Source organism: Pelobates fuscus, chromosome 9, assembly GCF_036172605.1.
Source record: "Pelobates fuscus isolate aPelFus1 chromosome 9, aPelFus1.pri, whole genome shotgun sequence".
Taxonomy (NCBI): Eukaryota; Metazoa; Chordata; class Amphibia; order Anura; family Pelobatidae; genus Pelobates; species Pelobates fuscus.
In genome coordinates, this window is record NC_086325.1 from 134782395 (window position 1) to 134795518 (window position 13124).

The following is a 13124-nucleotide window of genomic DNA, read 5'->3' on the forward strand; positions in this document are numbered from 1 at the left end:
GGTCGGGAAACGCAGAGCGTTGATCTGCGGTAGATGGAATGGTCGGGAAACGCAAAGCGTTGATCTGCGGTTGATAGAATGGTCGGGTAACGCAGAGCGTTGATCTGCGGTAGATGGAATGGTCGGGTAACACAGTGCGTTAAACTGCCATAAATGAAATGGTCAGGTAACACAATGCGTTGATCTGCAGTAGATGGAATGGTCGGATAACGTAGTACGTTAAACTGCAGTAGATGGAATGGTTCGGTAATGCAGTGCGTTGATCTGCAGTAGATGGAATGGTCGGGTAACGCAGTGTGTTGATCTGCGCTAGATGGAATGGTCGGGTAACGCACAGCAATGATCTGCGGTAGATGGAATGGTCGGGTAACGCAGATCTTTGATCTGCGGTAGATGGAATGGTCGGGTAACGCAATGCGTTGATCTGCGCTAGATGGAATGGTCGGATAACGCAGAGCGTTGATCTGCAGTAGATGGAATGGTCGGGTAACGCAGAGCGTTGATCTGCGGTAGATGGAATGGTCGGGTAACGCAGTGCGTTAAACTGCCATAAATGAAATGGTCAGGTAACACAGTGCGTTGATCTGCAGTAGATGGAATGGTCGGATAACGCAGTACGTTAAACTGCAGTAGATGGAATGGTTCGGTAATGCAATGTGTTGATCTGCAGTAGATGGAATGGTCGGGTAACGCAGAGGGTTGATCTGCGGTAGATGGAATGGTCGGGTAATGCAGAGCGTTGATCTGCGGTAGATGGAAATTTCTGGTAACGCAGAGCATTGATCTATGGTAGATGGAATGGATGGTCGGGTAACGTAGTGCGTTAAACTGTCATAAATGGAATGGTCAGGTAACGCAGTGCATTGATCTGCGGTAGATGGAATGGTCGGGTAACGCAGTGCGTTGATCTCTGGTAGATTGAATGGTCAGGTAACTCACAGCATTGATCTGCGGTAGATGGAATGGTCGGGTAACGCAGAGGGTTGATCTGCGGTAGATGGAATGGTCGGGTAATGCAGAGCGTTGATCTGCGGTAGATGGAAATTTCGGGTAACGCAGAGCATTGATCTATGGTAGATGGAATGGATGGTCGGGTAACGTAGTGCGTTAAACTGTCATAAATGGAATGGTCAGGTAACGCAGTGCATTGATCTGCGGTAGATGGAATTGTCGGGTAACACAGTGCGTTGATCTGCAGTAGATGGAATGGTCGGGAAACGCAGAGTGTTGATCTGCGGTAGATGGAATGGTCGGGAAACGCAAAGCGTTGATCTGCGGTTGATAGAATGGTCGGGTAACGCAGAGCGTTGATCTGCGGTAGATGGAATGGTCGGGTAACACAGTGCGTTAAACTGCCATAAATGAAATGGTCAGGTAACACAATGCGTTGATCTGCAGTAGATGGAATGGTCGGATAACGTAGTACGTTAAACTGCAGTAGATGGAATGGTCGGGTAACGCAGAGCATTGATCTGCGGTAGATGGAATTGTCGGGTAACACAGTGCGTTGATCTGCAGTAGATGGAATGGTCGGGAAACGCATAGCGTTGATCTGCGGTAGATGGAATGGTCGGGAAACGCAAAGCGTTGATCTGCGGTTGATAGAATGGTCGGGTAACGCAGAGCGTTGATCTGCGGTAGATGGAATGGTCGGGTAACACAGTGCGTTAAACTGCCATAAATGAAATGGTCAGGTAACACAATGCGTTGATCTGCAGTAGATGGAATGGTCGGATAACGTAGTACGTTAAACTGCAGTAGATGGAATGGTTCGGTAATGCAGTGCGTTGATCTGCAGTAGATGGAATGGTCGGGTAACGCAGTGTGTTGATCTGCGCTAGATGGAATGGTCGGGTAACGCACAGCAATGATCTGCGGTAGATGGAATGGTCGGGTAACGCAGATCTTTGATCTGCGGTAGATGGAATGGTCGGGTAACGCAATGCGTTGATCTGCGCTAGATGGAATGGTCGGGTAACGCAGAGCGTTGATCTGCAGTAGATGGAATGGTCGGGTAACGCAGAGCGTTGATCTGCGGTAGATGGAATGGTCGGGTAACGCAGTGCGTTAAACTGCCATAAATGAAATGGTCAGGTAACACAGTGCGTTGATCTGCAGTAGATGGAATGGTCGGATAACGCAGTACGTTAAACTGCAGTAGATGGAATGGTTCGGTAATGCAATGTGTTGATCTGCAGTAGATGGAATGGTCGGGTAACGCAGAGGGTTGATCTGCGGTAGATGGAATGGTCGGGTAATGCAGAGCGTTGATCTGCGGTAGATGGAAATTTCGGGTAACGCAGAGCATTGATCTATGGTAGATGGAATGGATGGTCGGGTAACGTAGTGCGTTAAACTGTCATAAATGGAATGGTCAGGTAACGCAGTGCATTGATCTGCGGTAGATGGAATGGTCGGTGTTACAAATCGTTATTTGTAACTGGCCCTTTAAATGAAAAATTGCCCTGCTTCCCTGGATTGTGGAGAAGCCTATTTGCCAGCCTCCTGCCTCATGACTATGGCCCCTGGAAGATTGTGCCCCTGAAAAACTATTAACTTGTATTGGTGTGTATGGCCCTTTAAGAACCGTCTGGGGACATATTGTGACTTTGCTGAACAATGCCCCTTTAAGACTATGTCCCCAGACCTTTAAAATAACTTGTTCCTGGCTTTCCCCTACTTGGTTCAGTAAATAGGGCTTACTGAACCAAGTACCACACAGGCGGACCACCCAGAAGTTAAAGTGTGCAGGCAATTTACCTCCCAGGCTGGGAGGTTACTGCAGGTTAATTGCCGAGCGCTGGGTGGCCGCCATTCGGCAGCCGAACACGTGGCGGCGGCCATTTTGGTCAGCGGTGTATGTTAAAGATTCTGTGGAACTAAAATCGGCTACACATTCTGCCGAACACCGCTGACCCTTACCTTCTCCCATACGGAACTTGCAGCTCCAGAGACTAAGTCCCGTTCGAAATGGGACTTAGTCGTTTTTTTCGCATGAAATTGACCGACCGCACAGCCCAAATCTATGGAACTGTTTTGGGCAGGAAATTGTGCTTGCGGTCGGTCATAAAGGACTTCCAGCTAACTTTTGATCCACTGGAGGGATTTGGCTGATTTTTGGAAGGGTTTATGTTTGATGTATGCTGATTCTGAATATGCAACTTTTATTGAAATTGAATGTATGGTTTTAAAGTTACAGTGTGTGTGTAAAAACTGTATTTTTATTGTATGTGATAATTGGTTTAACTGTTTATCTGAGGGGAGGAAATGTGTGGGTTGCACCAGATGTGTGATTGGTGATTTTATGCCTCCCCCTGGGAGTGTCCTATTTGCAAACTTATCGCACTTTACAGACGGACCCCACGGGGGAATATATCCTTGAGGCGAAGGGCCTTTTGTCCCTGGCATTTGACAATAAACTTATCACTAAAGATGAGCTTGATTTTATGTTTACTAGGCACCCTACGATATCAACTTTTTATAGTTTGCCAAAAATCCATAAATCCATGACAAACCCTACGGGACGACCAATAGTCTCTGGTACAGGAAACTTAACTCAAAATATGAGTATCTATCTTGATAAAGTAATGAGTCCCTTTGTTTTAGCACTTCCTTCGTACGTAAGGGACACCAAACAGATGCTTCAAACTGTGGAGAGTCTCGTAGTACCCAAAGATGCAGTACTATGCAGTCTGGACGTGGAGGCTCTCTACAGCTCCATCCCACATAACTTGGGTATTAAGAACTTGAGACTTATTTTACAACAACAGTCCAAATTTGCTCAAGAATATATCGATTTTGTATGTGCTATTTTGAATTTTGTACTTACCAAAAACATATTTTTGTTCAATGGGACCATCTACCATCAAATCGTTGGCACAGCTATGGGCACATCTTGTGCTCCATCTTATGCCAATTTATACCTGGGCACCTGGGAGCACAGACTGTCAATAGATGTTCGTCTGACCCAATATATGACTCTGGTATATTGTTGGAAACGCTACATTGACGACGTGCTGGTAGTGTGGCTGGGGTCTACAGAAGAGCGTTTCCTTTACTTTATTTTTCTTATGTTTGTCTCACACCTTTAGGTAGCACTTTATAGTTTTTTATTAGGTGACTTTTCGGTTTGCCAACGGTAGCAGGCATTTAGTGTGTTTGCCCTAGTTAAGGTGGTTGTATCCACATATTATACTAGGCAGCTATTGGAGAGATATTTTTGGGGGTTCTCCTGTTTGTTACTCCTCTATAGCCCTCGTGCGGGGCTATTCATCTAGTTTTACTATTATTTTGTACTAGTATGATATATCAAGCAAGTTGGGGGTACAGGTTATGATTCATTATCTCTCACCTGTTCATTCTCCTATTACTCTCTCTCTCTTTCCTGTTACCGGGCATTCAAGTGCCTTTTCCGTGTCCAAAGTTGCTTCTCAGGATCCCCTTGTTTCAAGGGTCTCCTTTTCTGTGTATTTTCTCTGGGTTACCCCCTACTTTGCAGCTTTGAGGTAGGCAATGAATGGGGTCTTTTTCAATGGTTTGCATATAGCTATGTGAATTATTGGATCTACCCTATTCATCATTCGTTTCTTCGCCTATTTGCATGTAACCTCAATAAAAGCCAGGCTGGGTGTTCCAGACCTCAGACCTCTTCTGACCCTCTAACTTGTAGCCTCGACTCATGTTTGTAGGGGACAGCTATAATCACTACAGGGATTGCTATGCTCGTCATACTCCCTTAGCTGTTGAGCTCTTGTAAGAGCTCTGGTTCCTGATCCTGCTTCGCTCGACAGAAGGAAGAGGTTCACCTATTGGAACCTGGAGCCTGGTCGTAGGTCCAGGGCGCAGAGCAGACGGCGAGATACCAGCCCAGCAGCGGTGGTTCGTGGAGTTCGCAGTGCTTATGGTGGCTACGGTGCTGATGGTCCTTTGGTAAGCGCTAGGAGCATCCTTTCTACGGTCCAACTTCCAGCCAGCCTGGAGGCAACCGTAACAGTCGGGTAACGCAGTGCGTTGATCTCTGGTAGATTGAATGGTCAGGTAACTCACAGCATTGATCTGCGGTAGATGGAATGGTCAGGTAACGCATAGCGTTGATCTGCGGTATATGGAATGGTCAGGTAATGCAGTGCGTTGATCTGCGGTAGATGGAATTGGAGCGCATTCCAATCCTGCGTGTGTATCCGTTACATTTCAATTGTGCCCTTTGTGGTTTCCAGAAGACTCGTTCATTTTTAGAAATATGGTTTTGCCTTTAGGCTTGACTCTAGACAGGACTGTTTCCTCAATGAATGGCACTATGAGGTATGTGATTTTGGAATATTAAGATGCGTGAATGCAATTAGTTTAGGGTATGATTGCGTGGTGAATGTGATTACATGGGTGGTTGGATGAGGTGGGACATGGAGAGAGACGGTGTGTATGTGTGGGAGGAGGCTGCTTGTGGTGTTTTGCATGTTTCTGTGAATGCTGCTTGTGAGGTTGTGTGTAGATCAGTGTTTCTGAACCTTTTACAGAGCAGTGCCCCTGCAGGTGTAGAAAAAAATCCTACACACCCCTGCCTCGAGAATGTAATTTCCAAATGAAACATGTAGACACTGATATTTCCTTTAATCCCATATTGGAGAACAAGCCTGATTAAAGAATATATTTAAAAAAAATATGGTATAATGTGAAAATTGTGAATGTAAGGAGGAGTGTGAACTATTAATCTGAAGTATAAAAGTTACAAAATGAAAATATAATGAATAATAGTTACACACAAAGGGCACTGACAAACACATGCAGTTACACAGAGGACACTAACACACAGACACATCTACACACAGAGGACACCACCACACACAGGGCCGGCCTTAGGCCTTTAGGCGCCCTGTGGGAAAAAATCTTCACAGTGCCCCCCCCCCCCCCCCCTCGTCATCCATGTATGATGTAATGTTTGTGTTGCCTGTGTATGTGATAGATGTGATGACTGTGTGTGATATGTATGCTGTGTGTTGGCTCTGTGTGATATTTGTAATGGGTGTATTAACAGTGTGTGATATGCGTGTATTGGTTGTATGTAAGTGATATTTATGCTGGGTTTATTGGCTTTGTGTGATGGTTATTTAATTCAGATACAAACTTGAATTTAGACCTGTGTGTGAATGCAGGTGTATATTTTTGCAGCACACATTCCCACAGTCAGATGCACACAGTTATACATATACACTGTCAAATCCACCACATGCACATAGTCGCAGGCAGATAGTCACATAAACAGGATCAGGCAGAAACACACAGGTACAGGCAGTAACACACATACACAGTTACAGATAGATAAACACACTCACACACAATTACAGGCAGACAGCCACACACACAGGCAGACAGCCACATACACAAAGCCACACATACAGTCTTGCACACACATACTTACATGCAGACAGTCACACACACAGGCAGCCACACACCTACAGACACAGGCAGACAGCCACACACACACACACAGGGAGAAAGCCACACACACACACACAGGGAGGAAGCCACACACACACAAAGACAGTCACACACATACACGCAGGCAGACAGCCACAAACACACGCACACACACAGGCAGACAGTCACACACACACACACACACACACACAGTCACACACACACAGTCATACACACACACACAGGCAGACAGTCACACACAGGCAGACAGTCACGCGCACACACACACACACACGCAGACAGTCACACACACACACAGTCATACACACACACACACAGGCAGACAGTCATACACACACACACACATACACAGGCAGACAGTCACACGCACACACACACACACACACACACAGTCACACACACACAGTCATACACACACACAGGCAGACAGTCACACACACAGGCAGACAGTCACGCGCACACACACACGCAGACAGTCACACACACACAGTCATACACACACACACACAGGCAGACAGTCATACACACACACACATACACACAGGCAGATAGTCATACACACACACACATACACACAGGCAGACAGTCATACACACACACATACATACAGGCAGACAGTCATACACACACACACACAGGCAGACACACACACACACAGGCAGACAGTCGTACACACACACAGGCAGACAGTCACAGACACACACACAGGCAGGCAGTCACACACACACAGACAGTCACACTCACACTGACAATCACACATTATTACCTCTGTTCATTGTGGAGGCAGTGCAGCTCCTGGAGACTGTTTGTTGGGGGAAGCAGGGACTCCTTCCTGCTTCCCCTGCAGCAGTTATCTGGCACTTTTAGCCCCGCCCCTGCTGTACGGAAGCTCCACCCCTGCACATGAAGCTCCGCCCCCGCCGCAAATATATATATATTTTTTAAATCCCGGCCGGCCGGCCATGTGTGAGGTGTGCGGCTGCACAGCGCCCCCTGCTCCATGGCATAGCTCGCACACCCCTAAGGCCTGCCCTGACCACACACATAGGAAACTGACACACACATTTACACACAGAGGAATATAACACACTGACTGACAGACACACACTGACAGACACAATCACGGATTTGACAGACACACATTCATAGACAGACACACAATCACTGACAGACACATACACATTTTCTCACACACACTCACAAATAATTTTTTTTAAGTCCACCCAACTTCCCTACCTCTAGGAGAGCTGGAGTGGATCCTTTCCCTGGGGTCCAGTGTGGGGCTTGTGTAATCCTGAGCTCTTCCAGCACTGCTCCCTTGCATGCTGTTTAGTGACATCATAACCCGGCTCCCAGCATCACCGCAGGGCGCCCAAGTAGTGCTGGAAGATCATTAAGAGTACAGGTTGCCACGCCAAGGGTGCATAATTCATTGTTGCACAATAGAATATTACCATTTAATGTAATTTGTGTAGTGAATATATGAAATGACCACTTGGTAGAGATCAGATGACAGAAGGGGTAATGTAAATTGCATAGGACTGTGAAAGGGGGCAGATGGTTTGCAACATGGATGGATCTGCAGGGTGTGAGATGGAGATGCCTGGATATCTAGATCCAAGTTCTGCAGGGTGTGAGATTTTACACTTGAGATGCCTGAATGCCTAGTTCCGATGTAAACTGGTTGACTTCAGCCATATGGCCTCTGCCTCTTAATTAATGAGTTAATTTCTTTGACATGTTAATGATCATAAGCCTTTTGTTCAAGTATCATATCCAAAAGAAACATTAATATGTACCCACAGAATAATAATTAAGCCTCATTTTTATTATATTTAGAATGGGACATGCACCATCTTCTAAACAAGCTCAAACATGATTGGCATAACTTAACCATATGGGAAGGGATTGGGATGTCCGCTATATTGGGTCACAACTAAGAAGTGTGACATATCTATGGAATGGAGAAATGGTAACAAATTCATTGTTGCAATTATTATTTCTGTGGCAAGTACAAAAGAGGATATAGAAAAAAAGGTTTATATTTGGATTGATCTGGGTCTGGAACACAAGGGGGTGTTCACCTATTGTCTCTATAGCCTTAACTCCACCTTTAGGCCAGACTTGGTAATACACAGGGTATATATCCAATGATACTGAAATGTGTATTGGACTTGCTTGGGGGCCAGAATCTAATTCTAAGTGAGTCACCACCTTTCTTACCAGAGACCCCCTGGGTAAGTGATTAGGACTTCTGTTATTTTATCCCTTTGTTTTTATCTGTTGTTGGTGTAACTAATTTGATTGTCATCTATATTTTTGCTCATAATAAACATTCCTTTATATAGTTCTGCCTTTGTCTGGTAAAGAATCACGTTACCTGAAGAGACTAATTAGCATTTTGCAATTGCTTAGATATTGTGCTAAGTTGTATTTGGTGGGTTTTTATTATTCAGTTACCTGAGGGACCAAGGCACCCCATTTCTAAATTGTCTTGGTGGGGGCAGCGTTAAAATAGTAATATTTATATTATGCTTAAGTGTGGGTGGGATGGGATTTTATCATTATTTCCGGTCTAGTGCAGACAAATAGTGAACTTTAACCCTTTCACCACCACATCTACGTCATGCACACTCTTGAAGTAGGGTGCGTTCATGATAGACGTCCCTCGCAAATCCACCTCCATTCTCCCCCAGACACTGTATTTGGGCAGAGTAAGCTACCTTAGCGCACAGCTTCCTGGGGGGTACTTAGGTGGCCAGCCGGGCTGCTCTTGGTATACTCCTTGCCTTTGGTACGTGTATCTCGTCAGTTGCAGTGCTGTTAGTTACAATGAAACAAGCCTCTGCCTGCATCACAGAGCACTGCTTTTTCTCTCTCTAGGTCTGTAATGAAGGCAGAGACTTGCTTGAAATGGTCACTGGCGCAGCAACAGTTAACTTACACTGCCTGCCGCATTTCATCACATGTCATCAAGACAGCGCGGGAGTGAGTAAGGAGTTTCTACTGGAAAACTTAGAAGCTCAAACTCCTGCAGGTAGGGAGCTAGAGCACAAGCGTGTTTTATTTGTTTATATTTGTTTGGGTTTTTTTTTACTAAAAAGAAAGCTTAATGTAGGAAAAATAGGATAACATGGGACAGCATCCCCTACTAAATATGAGCTGGGAGCTATAATGTCTGAGACTTGTTTAACTGGAATTCTTCTTCACATTTTGCTGTCTACTGCTCCTCATATGTATTGTGTTTGCATGCATGAATGTGAATGTGTATATGCATGGCTGAGTGTGCTGACTATGTGTCTGTCACTGTAAGTGACTGTTTGTTTACAGGTATTACTCTGTGTAGGTCTGTTATGCATCTTGAAGTGTTTCTCTGTGGATGGGTGAGTGTGTGTGTGTGTGTGTGTCTGTATCTGCAAGTTTGGGTATGCGTGCGTCTATATCTGTATTATAAATCAGTGTTTGTCTGTGTCTATTTGTAAGTGTATGTCTATATGCGTGTCTCTGTATCTGTGTGTATATGATTACTTCCAAGTGTCAAGGTGGACTAATTTTATTAACCCCTTAAGGACACATGACGTGTGTGACATGTCATGATTCCCTTTTATTCCAGAAGTTTGGTCCTTAAGGGGTTAAAGGGAGACTATAGTCACTAGAACAACTATATGTGCCCCTCTACTTAACTATCAAAGCGTACAGCAACATTTCAAAGCACAAAGACTGGTGTTACCAGTCAAAACACTGCTGTCTCTCAATAAAGGGACACAGAGACAAAGAGGTTGTGCTGTGTCCTTTTTATGCCATCTAACCCCCACCTCACATCACATTTATTTACACCCTCACGTGTAATTTAATCCCCACCCTGTCACTTAACCCCCACATTTAAAAACACCCCTCACATATTCATCACCTCAACTCCAATTTATTTATACCCACCACCCTGTCACTGGTGCGGTCACCGGTTTTGGTATTTGAAACATGCTATCCAACTTCACCAGTTTGGCCTGTTTAGGCGGTATCAAGACTGTTAACAGATGAAGTGTCTCCGGTAATTCTCTGACTTTTAAGTTGTAGCGTCTCGTCTGACCGTCCATAGTATCAACTTTCTCATTGGTATTGAGTTGTTGTTGCTGGAGTTCCTCAGGTTTCTGCTCCACTGAGTACAGTCTGGAGTCATGGATATTTGACTCTACCTCCAGCAGGGTGATCCTCAAAGTGGTGCCTTCTATTCAAAATGGGCTATATGGGCCGCGATGTTTGTGTGGAGTTCAGGACCGCTTTGACCAGTTCCCAGCCCTCTGGTGCTATGGCCAAAGGAGGGCCCTTCTCCTGGGTCGAAAGAGATATCCTCTGAAGAATAAGAGAAACCTTCGTCCCTCAGCACCATTTTGTCCCATGTGGACTTTTGGGAGCTCTGCAGGAGATTCCAGATTTCTTGGCTTGTAGGCCCTTTATCAACTTTACATTTTTTTTGTTTTTATGACACATATTACCTTTTTGGGTATATCAGCTGTATATGTGCCCAAATTTCCCCACAACAAGATTCGTAGCTCAAATAAGTGCGTCTGTGCAACTGCCCAGCTCTTACACCGATTGAGTAGCTGTTGAATTTGTGCTAGTAGCATTGTAGTAGATAATAAAATGTGGTAAACCTAAAAACTCTGATTTGTTGGGTACATATAGGGTTGTTATTTAATCTCTAGGACATTTCCAAATCCAGATAAAACGATCAATACTAGCTTCAAAATGTTTCATTGTATTTCATGGAAAGTATTGAGAGTGATGATAACAATTAAAGAAACCAGGGGAGTAGATTAATTATCACTGAGGCAATTCTATCAATATAGAGAGTTTTTTTTTTCCAGGAAGTCCTGTACTGCTCAATGCAACAAATTAGTATAATTTAAAGGACCCCTAAAGTCCTGTTAATTTAACCATTTAAGGTTAAAAAAAAAAAAGGTTTACATTGAAGGGTTAAAGGGAAACTCCAGTGCCAGGAAAACAATCCGTTTTCCTGGCACTGCAGGTCCCCTCTCCCTCCCACTCCCAATCCCCGGTTGCTGAAGGGGTGAAAACCCCTTCAGTGACTTACCAGAGGCAGCAGCATGTCCCACGTCACTGCTTCTTCCTCCGCCGCTGCTCCTCCTCTGCATTACGTCGGCCAGTGGGCGAGACTGATCCCGAGCACCGGCCGGGGAGACCGAATGCGCATGCATTAGAGCTCCCCATAGGAAAGCATTGAAAATGCTTTTCAATGCTTTCCTATGGGGAATTGAGCGACACTGGAGGTCCTCACATAACGTGAGGACATCCAGCGACGCTCTAGCACAGGTTTTCTGTGCTATGAAGGAGTAAGTGCCCTCTAGTGGCTGTCTAGTAGACAGCCACTCGAGGTGGAGTTAACCCTGCAAGGTGATTATTGCAGTTTATAAAAAACTGCAATAATTTCACTTGCAGGGTTAAGAGTAGTGGGAGTTGGCACCCAGACCACTCCAATGGGCACAAGTGGTCTAGGTGCCTGGAGTGTCCCTTTAAGCAATATCACCCCTCTTGTGGCTGTTACACTTCTTCGGCAATGACCAAGAAATCTCCGTCATGTGACACGAAAGTTCCCTTAGGAAAGCATTGATTCAGTGTTTCCTATGAGAAAGTTTGGATGTGCATGCACTGCTCACCGCGCATGCGCATCGGATTAGCATTGCTCCTCTATAAGGAGAATTGGCTTGGACCTCACTGGAGGAAGCCCTGTCTCCTTCAAGATATCTCAGGTAAGTTAAAACCTTTAATTAAATTTTTTTATTGCACACACAATAAAAAAAAAAAATCTCCAAAGTGGAAAAAGGCAGTTCTGTTTTCAGTTCGACTATTTTAGCTTAACATTTTAAATTCACCTTAAATTCTCATTACTTCTCTATTATAGTGTGCCATTTATGCCTGAATATAGAATATTTCTTCTACAGACAAAATCACAGAAAGTGCAGTTTAGTTACAAATCTTTTATTTCTTTTTAATTAAAAAAAAAATCTGCAAAAAAATAAAAATTATAACAGAATGAAACATCATTAAAGCAAGGTACTGTATGTGTTATATGATGGAGTAAATAAACACTTAAATAAAGAGTCACTTCACAAGACGCACCATCTGGAGAATTACCTGTACAGGTGGTGTAGCTAAATTTGGAGGTAGACGATTGTCTCCAGAGAGGTATAGACGATACAATTCGACTTGATTGGGCTTTTGGGAGTCCCATCTCAGGTGGAGGATATTAGCTATAGGGAAATTACATTTAATTGGTGAGAAATATAATTTGTTTCTTGAGATAAAACGAGATTAAGAGTTTGTTTACAAAGTTTGAGGAATTTGTGAGTAAAAAAAAAAAATTTAAAAAAAAATCGATCAATCTGTCTGTCTATCTGTGAAATAGAGTGGAAAGGGTGATAAGCACACAAAACTGAAGAGAGAAATACCTCATATACAGATTCTTCTTACAATGTATAACAGAAATTTTCCTTACAATGTACTTCTCTTTATAAATCAAAGAGACAGAGTTTATTTAATCCTATGTTGGATAAAATAGAAAACAAAAATACATAGCGTAACCTGTATTAGGTATTTATGGTTTTGTAAAGATAGTGGATAAGCTCACACTTTTCAAAGTCAATTAGAAGTAGGCTCAGGACTTGTAGCAC